The sequence below is a fragment of the Camelus dromedarius genome, chromosome 20 (assembly GCF_036321535.1).
Source record: "Camelus dromedarius isolate mCamDro1 chromosome 20, mCamDro1.pat, whole genome shotgun sequence".
NCBI lineage: Eukaryota > Metazoa > Chordata > Mammalia > Artiodactyla > Camelidae > Camelus > Camelus dromedarius.
The window spans coordinates 10,610,003-10,632,098 of record NC_087455.1 but is presented as its reverse complement, the minus strand read 5'-3'; the positions used below and the strand labels follow the sequence as shown (position 1 = coordinate 10,632,098).

The 22,096-nt window shown below is 52.3% G+C and overlaps 1 long non-coding RNA gene across 12 annotated transcripts in view; it reads left to right on the top strand.

Annotated features, from left to right (window-relative positions):
• Positions 1-22,096, top strand: part of LOC105096446 (uncharacterized) — a 232,075-nt gene that overhangs the window by 56,912 nt on the left and 153,067 nt on the right. For all 12 annotated transcript variants that reach the window (XR_010377015.1, XR_010377017.1, XR_010377022.1 and 9 more), the window contains exon 2: positions 662-972. This is a non-coding gene — a long non-coding RNA (uncharacterized LOC105096446). The remainder of the gene's footprint in view (positions 1-661; positions 973-22,096) is intronic.

The following is a 22,096-nucleotide window of genomic DNA, read 5'->3' as shown; positions in this document are numbered from 1 at the left end:
TGCTGTTATCTTTAGAGTGACTTAAGTACCCTGGGCTGGGGAACCAAGGTTCCCCCGTATAGCTGGGGTGGCACTGTGCACCTCGTAGGCACTCAGTAGTTGCTGAGTGAATGAACAAAAAAAGAACAGGCCCCAGGCTCTGTCCTGAAGATGCTCACACTGCAGAGCAAGGCCGGGACGGATGCCAGGGTTTTGTGGTTTTCTTTAAAAAGAAACAAAACAAAGAATGACTTCCTACCAGCTGACCCCAAGCCCCCTCAGCCGGGACCTCTCTGGCCCTGCAGGGAGCTCAGGGCAGTGTGCCAGGCCCGGCTGGTAACTCCCTGAGCCAGCCAGCTAACCTTTCCGGAACCTTCTGTCCTCTTCATAATGGACACTTCTCAGCTTTTCTGCCCATCTTGGGTATTTCCTAAGGAGGAGTCCTGGGCAGTGGAAAGTTCCCTTTCCACTGAAGAGAGGTATTCAGTGCCTGTGGGAGGTGACGCCCCCCCTCCCCCTCCCCGGCTCACCTCTATTTCAGTGTCAGAGCTGCAGGGCGTTATTTTGAGTGAGTTCCTCGCTCTGCGTATTATTAAGTCATACGTAAAGAAGGAAGAATAACTGACTAGTGCTCTGGGTCCGTGATTGTAACAAGATTGATCCTTCTCCTTCCCATCCCCAGGCCTGATCTCTGGACCAGAAAGGAATTAAAAAGATGCCCCCTCAAGATGGCCGCTCCTGTCAGCTGCGTGGAGCGTCCTTCAAGGCTATGCTGAACCTTATGGATTTACAGTGATACCCGGCCGCCTGGGAATAACACTGGTGGAAGCAGTGTCCTGAGTGACCCACACCTGCCGCACCTCTGGATGCTCTCCGTGGTTTTAAGGAAGGCCCTGGCGGCATCCGCGTGGTTTCCTGCAGCCCGTGTGCCTCATCTCCGACAGGAACGTTTGGCTGGGTCTCTGCCGGCTGTCCTGGGGGCTCCTGTGAAACGTAAGGCCCTGCTCCTTCTTGTGCACGTATCTCCTGCGTGTTCTGCCAGGCACCCACCTGGGCTTCAGGTGCCACCGCCCGGGCCGGTGGGAGAGAGGGGACTGGCTCTCAGAAGGAACTGGTGTTTAAGGAGCTTGCTCTGTGTGTCTGCATGGTGCTGGGGTGTCGGGGAGACAGATGGAAGGGGAAAGGTGCCTCCTCAGAGCCACCACCGATGAGTGTCACGTGCCCGTCGTCCTTTGCTGGTTTTCCTGGCTCGTGTGTCCGTCCCCATCTCTGAGGCCGTGAGTGACTGGAAGGCTGGGACCTCTTCCGCGTGGCTCTGTGTCTCGCAGACACAGTACTGTGCCTGACATGTGTCTCCTGCTGCAGAGAGGGTGAATTAAGACATGCTCGTTAGTGAATTAAGACACTGGAGAGGCAGTAGGGAGGGTGTGGGCGGGGAGAGAAGATCTTGGCTCTGCGCTCACAGCTAGAAACCGAGAACTGAGCATCAGCCAGGTGCCCTTGGAGCCGCAGGGGCTTGGGTTTGAGTCTGTCACCGTGCCCACGGTGTGACTCGGGCCAGTGACTGCTGGATCCTGTGCCCGTCTCTCTTCAGTGGGGGTGACATATTGCCGTCCTTCATAGGCTTGGTGCCGAGGCTCCCCAGTCACGCCTGTGCTGACAGGGAGCATCGTGCCTGGCACGTAGCAGACACTCAGCACACGGTGGGGAGGGTCGCTCATGGCTGGCTGGGTGAGGCTTCCGGGAAGGAGGGTGTTGCTGGAGTCTTGAAAGTCTTTCTGAGTAGAGCCAGGTGGGCTGTGCTGGACATTAAACTGGGCACTGCTGGTTGGCATGGATAGTTGATCCAAGGTCCCAGTCCCGGGATCCCATGGGCAGGCCAAGGGTCAGGCCAGCAGCAGATGAGGGAAAGGGGCCTTGTGTCAGCGTGAGGGAGGGAGCAGCCGGACTTGGACCTGGTGGTTCTGCAGCTGACAAGTGGAAGGGCCGGCTCCTGGGGCCTGACCTGGCAGCTGTGAGGTTGGTGTTGGGATGTCGGGATGTTGCCTACTAGAGAGTGGCAGCTCAAACAGCCAGTGCCCTGTGCGCTCAGGTCCCCTGGGGCCACGTGGTACTTGGCTGCTGAGATGGCGTGTGGGGTGGGGCCTGGGGTGTGATTCTGGTTGGGTTTCCGGTTCTGCTCATGCCTGGTGGCACTGCTCAGCACGCTTTCCCCGACCTCCTTGTGGAAATGCCGTCCCTGTGGTTACCCACACTCTCCTGGCCCACAGCCCCTCCACGTGTGCTAATGCTACATTCATTCATGCAAGATACTTGAGTGCTTGTCTTTCTCCCACTCTAGACAGTGATCTCTCTGCGGTCAGGAGACATGCTTGCCTTGTTCACAGGCCAACACACAGTAGGCATCTTATTTATTGCATCATAGTTAATCAGATCAGATGGTGACTCAGTGGGTTTTTTTCAGCTTCTGTGAAAATGACAGACCAAAGGAAGACACACTTTTTGAGCATCTATATAACTTTTTAAAAAATGCATTAATTTTTTTTTATTGTAGTATAGTTGATTTACAGTGTTGAGTTAGTGTCAGGGTGTATAGCAATGGGATTCAGTTATACATATATGTATATTCTTTTCCAAATTCTTTTCCATTGTAGGTTATTAAAGAAATTGGATATAGTTCCCTGTGCTATGCAGTAGGTCCTTGTCGTTTATCTATTTTATGTATAGTAGTGTGTATCTGTTAATTCCAAACTCCTAATTTATCCCTCCCCTCCAAGCATCTATATAACTGAATCAGCCCAGCAGTTCCACTGGATGGGCAATGGTGTGCCCATTTTACAGCTGAGAACTTTGAGGCTTTTAGGGGCCATATAACTTGCCCAAGGTGGTTTATCCAAGAGAAAGCAGAACAGGACTCTGAGAAGGATGTGTGTGCGCACGTGCGTGCATGGCGAGCATTGCCTGCCGGCTGTGGAATGCTCTTGGGGTCCTTAGAACTGGGGGCTTGTCATCTGGAAGAGACAGACTTTCAGGAAGAACTCTATGTCCCCTCGTGGAGGAGCAGCCCCACGCTGGGTCCTGGGACCAGGTGCGATCAGGACCGCGGTAGAGCCCCGGAGGCTCCTGGTCTGCCAGGAGCCTGTGCCCTTGGGTACCTAGGAGTCTGCAGCACGGTGTGATGGGTGCTGTGCTCGTGGCTGTCCATGACCAGGCAGGGCAGGGAGAGCGGAGTCATCCAGGGAGGAGGCTCTTGAGGGTCTGAGGGAACTGGGAGGGCTGGGAGGTTTGGCTGGGCTGGCAGTGGTGAGCAGAGCTGTCCTGGGGACTTGAGGGGCTCAGCCAGAAAAGGGGAGACCCAGCACTGCCCCTTCCTCTCTGCCCTCACAGGCCCCTTGCACCTCTTCTGCTGTCTCCCCACCCTCCCGCTGCAGCAGCCCTCCCTTATCACACAGCCCACAGCCCTGCTTTTTCCTCCTTTTATCAGTGACTCCCTAGGACAACCCCATTGTGGTGGTCTGGGTTATATCACACTCCTCCTGGGAGGGGGCAGGGGGCTGCTTGGGCACCAGAAGACACAGAATCGTCCCTGTGAGAAATAAGACGCCCGCTCCCCTCCTTCCTGGCTGCTCTGAGCAGCTGCCCCATCTGTGAGGCTGCTCCTTATGGACATGGAAGTAATCACCATTTGTTAAGCCATACTCTGTGCAGTGCACATGGGAGACCCTGTTCTGGCCCAGCTCCAGACCAGACCTACGGAGAGGCACTGGAACAGTCTTCTTTAGTGTTGAAGTAACTGGAAGCCCAGAGAGGCAGAGCAGGTCTCCCCAGGGTCCTCGGGCAGGATCGGAACGCAGTTCTCTCAGATGCCAAAGCCCTTGGGCCACACTGCTTGCAACTGAAAGACACAGCTTCTGCTCTCTCCTTGGCCCCCCACTGACTGTGACCTCCGGTACACCATCTCCCTTCTCTGGGCCTTGGTACCCTCATTGGTAGGGAGACTATCTAATTTCTCTTCTAGGCTTGGAGTTAAAGCAGCAGCATTTACTTTGGGATGACAAGTATGAGCCAGGATGATGCTGCCCAGGCCAGACCCAGCAGGCCCGGGACTCATCAGTGACCTGGCAGGGGGTGGCCAGGGGCGCTGCTGGTGCAGCTGCTGGTCCCGGTGGTCCCGGTGGGGCTGGTCCTGCTGGTCCTGGTGGTCCTGGCGCTGCTGCAGGTGCTGGAGGTGCCAGTGGTGCACTGTTGCTGGTGTTGGTGGCGTTGCTGCGGGCCCTGCAGGGCTATTGGTGTCGGTTCTGGTCCTGCTGCTCCTGGTGGGGCTGGTGCTGCTACTAGCGCTTCCGTTTCCTGGGTCCACATTGGCTCCTCTGGTTTTTTCTGTGTGATCGCATGGCCAGTTTTCATTTCTGCTTGGCCTAATCTCCTCTCCCAAGTCTGTCTTTATTAACGGCTTGGAAGAACCCATTTCTCTGACCCCTGTTCCCCTAGACTTCTGCCAGAGCAGGCCTGACCTTTTTTTGTTTGTTTTTTAAATTTAATTAACTGATAGGCCCCTGTGGTGACTGTTAACACATACCCTAGTGAAGGGAGGGGTGGTGGATGCAGCCCTGCCCCGCACCTACACCGGCACCCCAGCCATCATTCCTGGAGGTGGCTTAGCACCCTGGCCCTGATCCCCCATAGGGGTGCCCGGGCCCCTGGGGCCTGCCAGGCTGAGGCTGAGACCAGGCTTCTTCATGACCAGCCATGGGGCTGCTTAATGGCTGGTGTTTATAAAAGCCTGATTGACCTTCGCATCTGGGGGAGTGAGTATAACCTCACTTTTACATGTGAAGAAACTGAGGCTCAGAAAGATACAGAAAACTGCCAGGCTTATCTCGGAGAGATGGGAGAAGCTGGTGTGTGTGCTCTGATCCGTGAGCTTTCAGCCTCCCTCCTCCTGCTTGGCCAGTGGTTCTTAGTGCGTGCAGGGAGGTGTACGTGATGACTTTAGGTTACAGAGGGGCAAACATAGTAAAAAAAATAATTGTTTCATATTGATTCAAACTTGAATTAGAAAGACCACGATTGGCACAGGAGATTTGCGGTTTTGTGGATGTTACTGCTTGGGGTGTAGATATGTAAGGTTAAAAAGGATCAGTTTTGCGAAAATGTTAAGGTAACAGCAGGTGAACACAGCCCTCCTGAGAAGGGCTGGATTTGGAGCACACGTCCTTGCTTGGATTGGTGGTAACGCTGGCGGTGCGGCTCCGGCCACGTCGCTAGACAGAGCATCTCCCCTCCTGTGACCTGAGAGGCTCTGTGTCCTGCTTCCTGTTAGCTGTGTCATTTAGTCCACCGAGATCCTCCCCAAATCCAGAAGATTCATGATGGAGTGATTGCACAGCTCAGTCTGAAGCTAGATCGAAAATAAGAAGAACCTCAGAACGATAGTGCTTCATAATCTTGTAATTCTGCTCAAATTGATGGTGGCTGCTGAGTTTGGCTCTGCCAAGTCTGTTACTTATTGAGCGCCCGAAGTTCTCCGGTCAACCCGTTTTCCTCTCTGAGATTGGACTGTGAAATTGTAAATACTCCCAGCATGCAATCAGTCGATGACTCATTCATTCATTTTTTTCATCCTTTTCTCCCCAATAAATAGGGCATACTTTTACCTGCCCTATGGATTTATTGTGAGAATTAAATGAGACCATATGGAAGGGCTTACTTCAGTGCCTGACATATAATAAGCACTCAGGGGTTATTAGCTATTTTTAAACAAAGTGTTCAAATGGAATGAGAAGATCTGAATAGACAGACCTAAGGAAATAAAGAACGTCAAGGATGCGTCAGTTACGGAAATTGAGCATTAAATTTAGTTCTGACTTCCTAGCTAGCGCAATACACCGAGTGGGTCATATTTGTGTCTGAATCAAGGTTTGGCTTTTTCTCTCGAGGGCTAGTTGGTAAATATTTTCGGCTTTGTGGGCCGTACGGTTCTGTCACTACTAGTCAGTTCTGCCTTCGTGTCTGGAAGGCAGCCATAGGCAGGATGTAAGTGAATGGGCATGGCTGTGTTCCAATAAAACTTTATTTGTAAGAACTGGCAGTGGGCCTGCAGGCTGTAGTTTGCCCCTTGGTCTAAATGAAGGAAACCTGTTTGACTTTAAAAGCGAGAGACTCCTCCTGGATCCCAAACACTGAAAAAAACTTGGTGCAAGATGTAGTCTCTCTGTGACGCTTGTTAAGTGGCGTATGGACAGTGCTTGCTCTGGGATTTCACAGAAATTATGAAAGAGCTCCCCACCGCCAGTTCTCTTGTCATGTGGGCAGCAAACATTTGCTGAGGGCTTACTGTGGCCCAGCCTCTGATTTGACCCATAATAAAACCTAAAGGCCTGTGCATCAGCAAGGGGTCAGCTCAGTGACAATTTAGGGAGTCAGTTCAGAGGAGTGATTTCAGTGTTGGGTGCCCTGTCCAGTCCCTGAATTACACACAGCTCTCAGGGCTAATTTGAGTGACCGGCCTGGGCTCCAGGCACAGCTACCGTGTCCTACTTCACAGAGTGGCTGAGAGAGTCTATGAAATCCTTGCCTTCCTTTGGCTGATAGCTGCAGTTTTTGGAAAGCTATGGTCTTTGGAGCAAAACACAGGTTTTTGAAGCTTTGCTGTTTCATAGCTGTGTGACCTTGCTGTAGTTGCTAAATGTCTCTGAGCCTCACTTTCATCACCTGCAAAGTCAGGATCATAACACCAATGCTGAATCTCTAGCTCTTCCCTGCGGATTTGCTGTCAATGTTAATTCCTCCCTGTGGGAGCCCAGGGGCTGCTGGCCTCCCTCCTCCCGCATCCCAGGAAGCCAGGTCCTGGCTTTTTTCAGCTGGAGCCTGTGGTGTGGGAATGGCAGTCCCCTCCTCTTAGGTGAGTGTTTAGTGTAAAAAGTCTTGAGAAAACACTGGCCTGTGGAATTCCGGAGTTAATGAAGTGGGTAGATTCCAAGAGGGTCTCTGTTTGACCTCCCACCCCTTTCCCAGTGCCCCATGATCCCCGAGCACATTTGGAGGCAATGGAAGTTTTATAGCAACTGCACAAAAGAACTCTCACGCGGTGGGTCAGGACCATGGCCTTGGCCGCAGGAAGCCTAGGCCCGGGTGGGTGAGTTTGAACCTTTCCCCTACGGTGCCTGGTTAACCTGGTTAATGAGAGAGGCTTTGGCAGTTACCCAACGGGGCCAGGTAGGCCATCGTGGGAAAGGCGGACACCTTTGAAAAAGTTGGGGAATGTTTCTCAGCCCTCCAAAGGAGGCTGGAGCCAGGGGCTGTGTGAGAAGGTGCCTTTAAAAAGAAAAAAGAACATTTTTCTTTTTGGACCAAGATAAAAGTTTTCTTTTTTCCTGGCTTTTTAAAAAATTGAAATACAATTGGTTTACAGTGTGTCAGTTTCTGGTGTACAGCGTACTGTTTCAGTCATATATACACATACATATATTCCTTTTCATATTCTTTTTCATTATAGGTTACTATAAGATACTGAATAAAGTTCCTTGTGCTATACAGTATAAACCTCTTGTTTATCTATGTTATATACCATAGTTAGTATCTGCAAATCTAGAATTCTTAATCTATCCCTTCCCACCCCCTTCCCCGCCCCATAACATTTTTTTCCCGTCATTCTGACATTAGGACCCATGCATCCTGACCCATGCATCCTATTCAGTTAGGACTAGTGGAGTTGGATAAAGAGAACAGGCTTTTGCTGATTGCTACAGTTCCAAGAGATGTCTGTGTTTCTGCTTTCTGGAATCTTTCGGAAGAGGCTTTGGAGACCAGAGCTAGGCAGTGCGGTGCCGTGGCTAGCATGTCGGCGGCCGGAGCCCAGCTCTGTGTCTGGGACTCCGTGGGCCTTTGAGGAGCTGCAGGGCCTTGGCTGTGAGCATTTGTGCCCGTCTGCCCCGGTTGCTCTCCTCACTTGTCACCTTGCCCGGAAGCGGGTTATTTCCCGTGGTGGGGGCAGGCTCGGTCCCCCTTTCTTTGTCTTGTTAAAGTGTCAGCCATGCTAACAGCTGGTTTTGCAAGGCAGTTGCTACAAGTGGGGTCTTACCCTCCCCTCTACCTATCTGCTACCCTCTGTGACTCCCGAATGGGGTGAGGATTTCTGGGGAGAGGGGGTCAGCTCCACCTAATTACCAGGAACTGCTTTGACCCCCCCCCACCTCCTCCTTCCCCAGCGAGGCTTATCTGGCTGCAACCAAAGAGCAGCTGCTCCTGGTGAGGTCTCTGAGTCACCGAGAGGTTTAGCGGGAGGCAATGACATAAACAAATAAACATGAGCCAGGACAGGCTCCCAGCTTCCTGCTCACCCCGGGGCCCTGGAAGCTCCTTGTTGCATGTTCTGGGACTACGAGGATGCTCATCCTACAAAGAATTTTCCTGACAGAGAAGTGCTCCGGGAAGGTGATGAGGGCATGTTAGAAAATCTGATGTTTCCTGGCTATGTGACCTTGGGTAGGATGCTTGGCCTCTCTGGGCCTCGTTGCCTCCTCTGTGAAGCTAGGTATTGTGAAAATTAGATGACTTGAGTTATAAAAGCTGACCAGTGGTTGGTCCCTCCTCTCGGAACCTGACATGTAGTAAACCCTGGATGTAAGTCAGATTTGCAAGTCAGATTGCTTTTGTGACTGTCCTGGTTTCCAGTTGTTCAGTCAGCTGAGGTCTTTTTTGGGACTTTTCTGAGGCTCCAGCCCCTCCTCTTTTGATGAGGAGGGCAGGGCGGTCTTTGCCTGGTTCCCCTCACGTGCTTGTTAAGAGGACCAAATGAGTCACCTCTGGGAAAGTGCCTGAGAACCTGGCAGCGTGGCTGTGTCTGGCCAGACGTCAGGGCTGAGCCTGATTCCTCGGGGAGAGAGTGTGGAGTGGGCAGAGGTGACTGGGTCCAGCACATTCGTCAGGGTTAAGGCCAGTCAGCCCCGCCTCCCTACGGGTGCCCCCAGCTCTCTGCTTTACCCCGTCCTTCTCACTGACTTGCTGGACCTTAGAATCTGCTGAGTTTGAGGGTTTCTTTGCATGAAATGAATCGTCCAGATCTGAAACACAAAACAAGAAGCCACAAAAGGTCATCTAACAACGACCCTATTCCCACCTGCTGGGATTAACAAGTGTTAAATGATGTGGCGTGTTTGCTTTGGATCATTGCTTGTGAAGAAATAAAAAATAAAGTGGAAGTTAGTGGGGCCGTTTCTCCCCTTCCACTTTTTTCCCTTCACAGAAGATTCACTTTCCTGAATTTGGGCTGTAATAGATCACCTTCTTATACTTCTGTTACACATCTACTTGGAGGCCACTTGAGGTACCCTTTGTGTATTTAAAAACCTCATGGAAGGAGCATGATGTCTTTTCACCCCGAGTTATGTTTGGGTGGTGCTTCTGCTGTGTCTGCTCCTTCACGCACCTCGTGGTGGACTTTGGGTTATTTGCGGGTTTTTGCGGCTGCAGGCAGTGCCAGGGTGAGCTTCCCTGCACACATCTCCAGGTGCACTTGTGGGTCCCCAGGGGCTCAGGGTACGGGGAATGCACACTGTCAGCCCTGCCAGAGGTTGCCACAGCACTGTCCTGTTGCAACAGTCTGTCTACTGAGTGTCTCTCTGGGAGCCTGTGAACCCCTTGGAAGCAGGGGACTTGCGATGCCCTGTACCCTAGGCTGGGTCACGTTGCTCTCAGGTGTTGGGATGGGACGGGCACGAGGTGGGGGACTCTGTTTTGCTGTCTGGAGAAGCCAGAGCTTTCCTGATGCTTCTGTGGCATAAGGTTTGAGTCTTGTTCCCCAACATTCTGTCAGGTGTCGAGGTCTTGGCTTAGGCGGCCTAGCAGGCGTTGATGTGTAGGCCTTGATGACACAGTGCTTGTGTTTTTGAACCTTTATTGAGGGCCTCCTGTATGCCAAGATTGAAATAATCCTCCCAGCCACCCCCAGAGGTGTAAATGCTATGATTCTAAGGTTACAGGTGTGAAGGTGAAGGCTCAGATGGGTTCAGACACCCAGCCAGGACGGCCGAGGCTGCGGTTCCAGGCCTCCCTGGGACTCCTGACCACGCGCCCCAGGCCGCCTGCGCCCCGCCCCAGAAATGTCCGAATGCATTGCGGGAGGTGCTGGGACTCTGGTCCCAGATGGGCAGTGGGGGCCCTGTGGGGGGGCTGATGGAAGTGACACTCGCCTGCTATGTTTCCAGTCCCCAGTTCCCCTGCAGTGCCTCTGGAAGTCGTCACCCGCTGGCTGGCGCTCGGGGATGACTGGAAGCGACAGCCCGGCTCTGCAGGCTTGCTGGGTGCTCGCTGGCTGGGTGACCACCGGGGAGGGGGGCGGGGCAGGCAGGGCGGGTGGGAAGGGGAAGAACCCACGCTGCAGACCATTCAGCTCATGGAGTGGACAGACTCCTGGTTGGTGACATGGCGACTCAAATGCCCAGATTCGGGTCAGGAAGCCTGGGCTGCAAAAAAATAATGTGAAATCTTTGGATTGTTTTCCATGGGTCCTTGCTGTGTTGAAGGACTTTTGTGTTCTCAGTTACCGCCCTAGGGATTACAGATTTCAGATTTCCCAAGCCAAGAATTTATGGAGGCAGTGGGGAGGGGGCGAGGGGCAGGGGAAGGGGAGGGAGGGGGCTAGGGAAGAGGAAGGCACATTCTGTGCCAGCTTCCGATTCAGTTTCTCTCCCAGGAACAAGAAGCCGATACTCATGGCTGCATTGGCCTCCCTCGCCTGGATTTGGGCCCGTGCCCTCCAGTGACTAAGAAGGAAATGCCATTTCACTTATCCGGCGCCTGTGCATCCTCTGTGCCTTTCTCGGGCTTCTTTCTGGGGCTGCCTCATCTTTTTGGCATTTGCCTCTTTGCTTTCTGTTTCTGGGTAATCCATCGAGGCGACGTGGGCTGCGACTCCAGGAAACCCAGCCACGCTGCCAGCCTTCCACGCACAGCTGGTTTCGGGGCACCTGGGCTTCGTGTTTTCAGGAAGGTCAGCGGTTTGGAGAATTGGTCCTCGTTACTTGGCTTCATCCGTCCTTCGGGGTTCCAGGCTCAGCTCTTAATCCGAGGTGGGACTTCTGGTTAAAAGTTCCCAGAGTCCGGTGGTTGAGACTGGGTCTCCCAGGACTGCTGGCTTCCAAGCTTGCTTTAGGGTCCGAGGAGCAGCTCCTCAGAGTGTGGGTGGAAGAGCCACCACTGTCACAAGGGCCACTGTCATGAGGGGTGAAGCGCGCCACCATCACTGGTGGTGAAGGGAGATGGCACACCTGCTGGGCGGCTTTCCCCGTCCTGCCCTCATCCCGTCTTGGCTTTGAGGTCTGCATGGTGTCCCGGCTTCCCCTGCCGAGCTGGTTGCTCTGCCCTCGGTGCCCTTTGCTCTTTTGTCTGATGTACTTCTGCCCCGTGGGTCTGTCTCTCCCAGGAGCCAGGAGCGTTTCTGGTGGGAGGACCAGGTTCTGGCTCCCCTGGTGTTCAGAGCCCTTAACTTGGGGCCAGTGCACGTTTGCTGATGAATGTGGAACTCTCCAGAGGCACAGCGGAGGCTTTTCAAAATTAAAGGGGATGGGACCCGCCGGCCACGTTCCCCCTTGCTGACTGGCTGCCGTTTGCCAGTCAGATGATCAGTGGTTGTAAGTGGGTGTCTGCTGTGTTCTCAGGGAAAGACTCATCTCCCCCTCCTTACATCAGATGAAGCAGCAGGAAGACAGTGTTAAAGGTGTTTGAAGTGATGTGTCTCAGAGTGAGGAGCCTGCGTTTGCGTTGTGGCCTCATTACTTAGGAGCGTGTGACCCTAGATCAGGTTCTTCTCTGAGCCTCAGTTTCCCCAGCTGCACAATGGGAGCAAACTAGTTCCCTGCCTTGCGTCCCCCACCCCCCAAGGGGATACTTCCTGAGCTGGCACATACTCAGTGTTGTTGTTTTTGTTTGTGTTTATTTGTGTTTGTGGCTTAAAAAACAGAAATTAATTCTCATGGTTCTGAAGGCTAGAGTCTGAAGTCAAGTTCCTGGCAGAACCAGGCCCCCTCTGAAGGCTCTGAGGAAGAATCCGTCCTTGTCCTTCCTGGTTTTTGGTGATTGCCAGCAGTCTTTGGTGTTCCTCGACGTGCACGATGTTCAGTGCGCGGAGGGAGCTCCCTGGACAACTGTTTTTCATATGTGAGCTCAGTGGGTGGGATGGACCTTTCAGAACCACTGGGGCTCTGCTGGGGGTCAGTGCTCTCCTTAGGGGGCATGGGGGGCTTGCAGGGGTGGGGTGGGGCCCCGGGAATGGGGAAGCCTGCAGGTTGGAAAGCCAGGCACCGGGCAGCCCCTTCAGGGACGTGGGGTCTCCCCACTGGAAGGTTGTGACCGACCACCTGGAGTGAGGGTGGTGGGGGAGTTGTTCAGCTAAAGGATTTTGGAACCAGATGGAAGCGGCCCCTCTGTGTTCTTTTTCTTCTAGGATTGTTGGTACATGAGACTTGCGGGGGCCAAGGTGGTCACTGCGGCCTGGATTCACTGGGTCCCTGCAGCACAAGAATGGGGGGTGGTTTTTCTAATGGGGATGGGGGTGCGGAGGCTATGCATGTGGAGGGGGGTCAGTCCCAAGGGCCCTGCACGTCGTGTCCATCCTTGTCCCTGCCTAGAAGTCAGCCTGCTGCATTCGGGCCGGAGGAGCAGTTACTGGAGTGCTTATGTGGGGCCCATCTCAGACTTGTGTCCCCCGACCATGAAGGGGGGTCTATGAGGGGAGAAGGATTGGGGTGATGGGGGCCAGGAGCTGGTGCGGGTGAAGGTGTGCAGCGATGAAAACATGCAGGAGGGGCTGATGCTTTTCAGGTTTGTTTTTCTTTCCCTTGACATATTTCCTAGCTTTGGAACCAGCTCTGTGGCCTGGGCCTCTCTGAGCTTTGGTGTCCTCATCTGCAAACTAGGGGTAGGGACCTCTGTTTTGTGGGGTAGGTGTGAAATCCTGACCAGAAATAGTCATGCTTATAGGAGGCCAAAGAAGAAGGTTAAGTCCTCCCTCTTTCTTAAATGTTCTCTGTTGCTGGTAAATCTCTGTCCGATTCACACCCCATGAAGATCAGCGTACCAGTCAGATCAGTGAAATTAAATGACTTCCTGATGGTAGCAATTACATTAGTAACTAATCAGAGCTGACACTCATCTAGTCCTGGGCAATGCGAATCAGGCATCGTCTTTTCGATGATTTAATTCCTGCAGTCACCCAGCATTGCAGCACTATGATTAACCCCATTTTACAGATGAGAAAAATGGAGAATCAGAGAGGTCAAGTACAGTATCTGAGGTCACACAGCTAAAAGTGGCTGCATTGGTATTCCAGCCCCAGCAGTCTGATTCCAGAGCCTGTGCTGTTAACCACTGTACAAGCCTGCCAGGAGAAGGGAGAGACAGTGTGTGTGTGTGTGTGTGTGTGTGTGTGTGTGTGTGTGTGTTGTGTGTGTGTGTGTGTGTAGTGTGTGTGTGTGTGTGTGTGTGTGTGTGTGTGTGTGAATGGCGGAGGGCAATGGATATCGTAAGGCATTCCTGTGCTAGCATTTGGTGGGTCAGGCTTCCTGCAGAAGCTCTGACAAAGACCCCACAGTTGAGGATTCTGGAAGAGATGGGGATGTGGGCTTTACTTCAGCATCGCGCAGGTTGTCAGCCCCAGGGCCTGTGCTCTGAGACTCTGGGGCAAGCTCAGCCTGTGGATACCCATCTGCTCCTCCAGCTACTCTGCACCACGCGGGACTCCCAGGCCGCCTGGCCTCCCACGTTGGTTTCCACCTCTGCCCGGCTTCTCTCGGTAACTTCTCCCTCTTGTTGACAGCGGCGGTCCTTTGTTCTGGACATTGCTTTCTCAGGGGGCCTGTGTCAGTTGTGTAGATCCAGGCATGTCTGTGCTGGGAGCCCCTTCCCCAGGAACGCTGCCTTCTGCCCGGAGAGCTTGGAGCCTGGCTCCTCTGACCCACAGGACAGAGCGGAATGGCCCTGCTCCTGGCTCCCAGCGCTTAGCCTCCTGGCCTGACAGAGGCCCCTCACTGCCAGCCCCGGGCTGGGACCTGTGAACGTGACCGCAGCAGCTGCTGCGAAGTGCAGGGCTGGAGCCCCCGGGGGACTCCTGCCAGCCGCGTGCTGCTTGGGGCTCCTTATTTCTCCATCACTGCCACAGCCCCCCTGTATCCACCGATTTACAGATGAGGAGACTGAAGCCCTGGGAGGTTAAGGAAGTTGCCCGAAGGCATAGCCTTAGAGCCAGAGCTTAGCACCGGCTGCATCTGTGGGCATGTCAGCACGCCTGCCTGCTCCGGGACGCTGATTGTCTCCATTGTGCCTGGAGTCAGGGCTGCGGGGACATCTGGGCTCCTTTCGGGTCTCAGATGCCTCTTATCTCAGGCGAAGGCAGAAAGCGAGGCTTTCCTCTCCCTGAACAGTTTAACTGAACCTCACAGCAGGCCCCTGGGCGGTGCGGTTTCAGGATGGATAAAGAATGGGTGCGGCTCCGTGCGGGATGTGGGTGGGTGCGGGAGGGGCTGGGGTGCTCCCGCCTTTGGAGCGGACTTGGATTTGGGCCCCCAGCGGGGTGAGCCTTGGGCCTTTGGACGTCTCTTCACTGCCTTGACAGACAGTCCATCTCCTTAGATCCCGCCTGTTTTAAAATTCTGTGACTGTAGTTTCTGAGCCTTTGGAGCTGGGACCTAGCTCCCTGCAGAAATCTATACTAATCACGTAGATAGTTTAGAAAAAAGGGCGGTTAGTTTTACTGAGGGTTATATAGTCACATAATAGCTAATTTTTTGAGCAGTTCCCAGGCATCTTCAAAGCAGTTTCTTCATGGCAATTCGTGAAATGCACACGACTACTCGACAAGTTAGGTACTGTTATCCCCATCCCATTTTACTGATGAAGAAACTGAGGCACAGGGGAGTTAAGTCATCTGTCTGCCAAAGATCCCTCTGCATGTAAGAGGCCAAGTGGGGATCTGAACCCAGGGAGAGGCTGCAGAGCTCATGCAGGTAACGCTCCGCTGGGTTACAGCACTACCCTCAGAAAGGGCATCCCGCCCTCTGGAGTTGACTGTTACTCCTTGTCATTCCACAGCCACCCGAGTGGAGAAGCTGGGTTATCCCTGTGGTGGGAGATGAGGAATGAATGGCTCTGAGCAATTAAGGAATTTGCCGGAATTCAACACTTTATAAATGGTGGCATTACGATTGAACTCAGGTCCACAGACTCCAAGTATAGGGTCCCTCTTACATCCTTTCCTCTTTCTTGCCAGCTTGGAGGCTCAGCTCAGTCACCTCGTCCAGCTGGTTTGGAGGGGGTGGTCTCCTCAGCTGTGAAGATCTCAGGTCAAGCACAGGGTCCTCTGCACCTCTGCTCCCCAGCACCTCACATGCAAGCCAGGATTCCCTCTGCACATAGGATGAGCGGAAAACGTGGTCCATGGAGCTTGGCCCGGGCGTGTGCCCTTTGGTGCTGGGAGGCCACGGGGTGTCACGATGAATGCCAGGTCACATGTGACTGTGGCCAATTCCACCTCTTTGGTGAAGGTGTTTCCATGGAGCGTGGTGGCCTGAGAGACCCCGTCAGGGTACTGCTGCTTGGGTGGGTCCCATCTGCCCCATGCGTGGTCTGTGCTCTGTGCCCTTGCAGGGTGTTGGCAGATTCTGCCAGGTTTGGGGCCTCGTAAAGCTCTCCCGCCCGCATGGAAGCACTTCCTCCTGCTCTGCCTCCCCCCTCCCCCGCTGCGCACATCCTTCTCTCTCTCTCTCTCTCTGCGCCACGGAAATGGGAACCAGCTGGCCACTGATTCCTTGAAATCACCTCCTCAGCTGCTCCAAGAAGAGTAAGGATTCGGTCACCCAGTCTTCCCTCCCGTGTCCTCCTCTGACCTTCCTCCTGGGCCCGCTTCCCAGATTGTTTTAACCATGTCTGTGCTCCCCCCGGACCTTCTCCCGAGCCCCCAGCAGCCATGTCCTCCCGGCCCCTGCCTGTCTGTGGTGCCTGTCACCACCAGATCGCTAGTCTTGAGGCAGCGTAGTATTTTCCACACCTCTGTTCAAAGCCAGCAGAGGACTCAACCACAGAAAGACTAACAACCCGATTTAAAAACGAGCAAAAGATTCGAATAGACATTTCTCCAGAGAGGCTGTGCAGATGGCCAGCAAGCATGTGAGAGATGGAAATGGAAATGCAGATCAGCACCCCGAGATGGCCTTTCTTAATACCTGCTGGGATGGCTTTAATCAGCAGCAGCCACTGGCAAGTGCTGGTGAGGTTGTGGAGAGACCGGAACCCTCATGCATCACTGGTTGAAGTGTAAAATTGTGCGGCCATTGTGGGAGACAAGTGAAATATAGAATTATCATGTGGCCTAGCAATTGCACTCTTAGGTATATACTCAGGAGGGTTGAAAACATATGCCCCTGCAAAAACTTGTACACGAATGTTTATAGCAGCAGTGTCCATAACAGAAGGTGGAAACAACACAAGTGTCCATCAATGGATGAAATAAATGGATAAACACAATGTGGGGTGTGTGTGTATGTAGATACGTATATATGTATATAGAGACATATATATGCACACATGTGTATATAGATATATACATACACACAATGGGATGTATATAAAATGGAATATAGTGGAGTATATCCCATTATCTACCTATATGCACACACATACAGGCACACGTGGAACATTATTCGGATGAACCTCGAAGACAGTATGCTAGGTACAAGAAGCCAGACATAAAGGGTCCCATACTGTATGACTCCATTTCTATGAAATACCCAGAAGACGTAAATTCACAAAGATGGAATGCAGAAGGGTGGTTGCTGGGAGCGGGAGGCAATGGGGCATAACTGTGTAGTGGGGATGAGGTTTTGTTTTGTGGGGGTGAATATGTTTTGGAACCAGAGGTGATGACTGCACGTGAACACCACTGAATTGTATCCTTTTAAATGATCAGTTTTATATGAATTTCAGCTCAGTTCAAACAAACGTGGTGGTGTAGCAGGTCCCCTTAGGAAAAAAGGGGAAGCGAGGGGCACTGGAGGGGCATTTCCATTTCAAGCCAGACGCTGTGTCTGACACTGGGTCCCACTGGATTCTGTAGAGAAGGCTCTGTTATTCCCGTTTCACAGATGAGAAGGCAGGGGCTCCGCTGGGGCACTCAGCTATAGTGGCCCAGACAGATGTGGCCCTAGGGCTTGTCTGACCCTGACCTGCCTTTGACCACTTTTCTCTGCTCCTTCTCGGCCACCCAGAGCCTTTTGTTTCATGTTGTTTTGTTTTAGATTCTTGGCTCATGTCAGGAACTGTGCTGAGCCCTGTGGATGCACGTGTGGACCCCGAGGAGCTCAGCCCTCCATCCATTTGTGAGACTCCTGCCCTTTGCTTTCCATGTATCCAGGTCCTTTGAGGTCCAGCTGGCTCTGGCCACCCACGCACAGGGATCTTTTGCTAGTACAGGCTCCTCACATCCCTCCCAGGGAGGCAGAACCTCACATCTGTGACTCAAAGAAGACAGAAGGCCACGGTTTGAGTCACCATTCTATAGTGTGATCACGGTTGTGTCTCTTAAACTCTCAGTCCCTCAGTTTCCCTAAACACCTGCCTCACATTTTTCCCAGGTCTTCGGGAGGACTGAATGCATCCGTGCAGGGCAAGTGCTCTGAGAATGGAAAAAAACACTGTATGGACACAAATGATGGGGATGATCAATCACGACTTGAGTCAAGTTCGGGCAACTTGTATTTTCAGTGGAGAACAGACTCAAACTCCAAACTCTAGCACGGGAGTGTGTGACTAGTGCTTAGCAATGATTGGTTGCATGAACAAGTCAGTGAATACTCAGGGACTTCACTGTGGCCTTGGTCCAGGAGTTAGACTTACAATTGTCATTTGTATTTGCTCAGCCCAGGACAGAACGCACAGTGGGTCATCAGGAAATAGTTGTGGGTTGATTTGTCTGGACAGACATACATCATTTTATTATGCTTTACAGATAACTGCATCTTTTACAAATTGAGGGTTTGTGGCAACCCTGGGTCAAGCCAATCTGTTGGCACCATTTTTCCAACAGTGTTTGCTCCCTTCATGTCTCTGTGTCACATTTTGGTAATTCTTGCAAAATTTCAAACTTTGTCACTACATTTGTTATGATGACCTGTGATCAGTGATCTTTGGTGGTTACTATGGTAGATTTTTTGCTTTGTTTTGTTAGGGTATGTACATTTTTTTTTTTTGATATGTAATGCAGTTGCATGCTCAATAGACTACAGTGTGGTGTAAACATAACTTTTAGATGCACTGGGAAACCAAAAAGTATTGGTGCAACTTGTTTTATTGCAATACCAGCTTACTGCCCTGGCCTGGAACCAAAGCCGCAGTGTCTCTGGGGTGTGTTTGTATTTATTCACAACCATGCTGGAGATGGGTGATTTCGTTCTGGTCCCTGGGTTTTTGGCTGCCTTTTCTTTCGTAGCAGGAATTACTGCAGGGAGACAGGATGGAGGAAGATGGAAATGCTCAGCTTTAGTCCTTGCTCGCCCTGAAGAGGTGTGTGATCTTGGGCAGCAGCAGGACTGGCTTTCCTGGTGGAAATTGTCAGGCTGTCGCCTTAAGCTTGCTTGCAACGGCCGGAGACCTGCATTTCTTCTCGCCTGATTCCATCACACTTTTAGGAGCACGGAGCTGAAGCTCGATGTGTCGGAGTCAGTGGTGGGCCTCTCCACAAGCAAGTTGGGGGCGTGAGTGTCATCCTGGCTGTGACAGCGGGATGGGTTGCCCTTCATTCTTGCCCTTTGAGGCTGCCAAAGGCCCTGGGTGTTACTGTGGATTCACTTACCCTCTATCACACGACCTGGGCAAGGCCTCTCGTGTTGGAATCTTAGTTTTCACATTTGCAAAGTGAGGATTGGGGTGAGACTTGGAGGAACTCTCATTCCCTTTTGGCTCCCAAATTCATGATACTGGCTCTCTATAGTGGGTGCATTTGATAGCCCCTAATGGCAACCATCTTCTGTCTCTCTTCCCCTTTTCTTCCTGGACCTCCGTCCACCGACCCTCCGTCCATCTATCTGCTGACCCACCCACCCGTGCACTGTCACTAAGCAGCCCCTCTGGACCCGGCATTATGCTACACCCTGAAGATACAGAGAGGGTTAATTGGAGTCCCTGGCCTTAAGCACTCACAGCCACAAGTGGGACAGAGATCTCTGAATAAAAGAGGACAGTCAGATGTAATGAGTGCTGTGGTCCGGGAAGGTGCAGGCTGTTCTGGTAGCAGCCGAGGAGGCCAGCAGCCTCTCCTTAAGACCCTTCACTGAGGATTGTGGCCTCCTGTGACAGCTTCAGGACAGGCTTGTCTTGATGTAGGGGAACCGAGTCGACGATGACCTCAAGTGGCCCCTTTGGGCCACAGGCATCTGTAATGTGGAGTTCCCAATTGCCGGCTTTGCTGGAGGAGACAGAAAGAAAGAAAGCAGAAAGAAGGGCCGCTCAGCCCTCCTGTGCACTGATGTTTGTGGTCCCAAACCTCCGCTTCCTGGGGCCTCAGGCTGTGTGTGTGGGAGGCGCGGCGGCTTGGCCGGCTCGGTGCTCCTGCAGCCGGCTCCGGGCGCAGCCGTCTGTTGGCATCGCCCTCCCCATGCAGTGGTGGCGGCTGGCCTGGACAGACCTCCTCTCTGTCCGCTTAGTCAGCGTCCTGTGGCGAAGGGCAGAGTGGAGCCTGTGTTTCCGACGGCCCAGCCGCTCCTTGGAGCGGTCCTGAGGGATGCAGTGATGCTGAGGGTCACGCTGGCTTCTGCCCGTCAACCCCATCTCCCGCAAGGGAGATTGCGGACAAGGCAGCTTTTCTAATAAGCAGCCTCTGCTTGCCCGGGAGGAGATGAAAGCCTGTGTGTGAGAGTGGGTAATTTGGGGTTTTCCTGATGAAAGCAGCTGACATTTGTTCGGCCCTCATGCGCACTGCAGCCCTGCCTTTCATCTCTGCTATCAAAGCCCAGCTCGTGTCTTGCCTTGCATCCGGGGTGGGCAGTGCCACCGGAACTGGACCGGCCCAATGCTGAAGTATAAAGGAAGAGGCGAGAATGACCCTTGCCGGCGACTCCTGTTTTCAGGATTCTCTCCCCATCCTCCTGCACTGCAGTGCACACCAGCGGTTTGGGGAGTCTCTGAATCTCAGGCCTTCTGCTCCGAGCCTCCACAGGCCGGGAGCACTTTCTGGCCGGTCCCTGCATGTGAAGAACCATCTCTAGATGGTATTGCATCCAAATCCTTTGGCCTGACACATCTGCCCTTATCGCTGAACCCAGCCTCATCTCTTGCCCTCCCCTACTAGCAGTTCATGTTCCAGCCCCATGGAAGCTGAGGGGTCCTTGCCATCCATGTTCCTGCAGACAGATTGCACAGGGACACAAAAGTCATCACAACATGAAAATCTGCACTCACAAACTCACTACTCAAGTCCAGCCCACCCACATCCGATGATCATCAGTCATTCACTGGTTGCCAGCTGTGGTACACATCTGTCAGTCCAGGGCAAGACTAGCAGAAATTCTTCACTGACCTCCCTTTGGCTTCCTCCCTGGATAATGAGTTGATGCTGCCTGTTTCCTTTGCACAGCAAACCGAGCAAAGTCCCAGGCTTCCTGAAGGCTCAGGGCTGGTGGGCTACTCACAAGCCCAATTTTCCAGATTCAAAACTTTGTTCTGCCCCCATCAGCTGTGTGACCTTGGGCAGGTTAAATAACCTCTCTGTGCTTGTATGCTTCATGTGTAAAATCAGACTGATGCTAGTACCTACCTTCTGGAGTGATTATGGCATTAAATGAATTAATACATATAAAGGGTTAGAACGGTGTTGCTTGGCACCGGGTAAACCCCTGTTAAATGTTAGCTATTGATATTGATGTATCCGCCAGGCTTTTCTCACCTCTTGATTCATGTGCTGGCCAGAAGTGAGTTGGTAACTGCATACGACATAAACCGATGAGGACTGAGCTGCAGCATGAAAACTAAGTTTAGTGCTCTGGAAGGAACGGATCATGGTGATTTGCTAAAAAATTGTCACCAAATCACGTAAGAGGCAAAACAGCTGTAAAAAATAGGCAGAAAAAATTGTAAAACTCTAAGGAAGCTGTATTCCATATGTTTTGCAGATGACTCACTTTTGCACTACTTTGAAGAAATGGAAATCAGAAATTGTAGAATCATGGGTATGTATCTTGCAAGGAAGACCATTTGCATCTGTGGTCAACGGGCCAAAGAAAGACCCTGCCTTTAGGTTGGCCAATCAGCGTAAAACCTCTACGTGTCTCTCCTGTTTACGGCTGCCACTCGTTCAACAACGTGACAGTGGGAGAGTTGGATAACAGGGCCTGTTCTATCCAAGGCAGACCAGATGCCAGAAATTGCGGTCTTGCTCGGACTGCAGGGTTTCACGATGCAGATGAAGTGCTGCGGGCGGGCTGCTTGAATCCGGAGCACTTGCCCAGAGCCCCCTGTGTGCCAGGCACTGACCCAGTGCCTGATATGCCAGGGAGTAGCCAACGAAATGGACGCAAGTCCCTGCCCTCATGAGACCTCTTGGGGTGGGGGGAGCAACTGTAAAAGGAACTAAAGGGTAAACATCAGGTGCTTCCTACAGCCCTAGGTGCTAAAGGGAAGTGAAGCAGGAAGGGGCTTGTCCTGCTGTCCGGAGGCCTGGAGGACCCTGGCGGAGTCGGACCAGCTAACTGTGGGGAAGAGAAGGAACTGATGGTGACCCTCTAGGAGGTTAGGAGTGAGTGACTGAAAAGTCAAAATACTAAGAGAGGTCTTGGGGATGTCAATGCAGTCCTGAAAGATCTTTTGCAAACAATGCTTTTAATGATGAGGAGTAAAGATATTGATACTTTGTGAGAACTTAGATTCATTCTTTCTGGAACCTAACACCCAGAGCATAGTTTAAAATGACGCCTTCAAATTTAAGTATAAGACGGGCAAAAGGTTAGAATTTGTTATCAATTGTCTGTCATACACATAATCTATACATGATAAGGTAGTAATTTATGAATATAGACTACTTTATGACTCTGTGTTTCCTTTTTCTAGATAAAGTTGTCCCCTAAAGAGGCTGTAG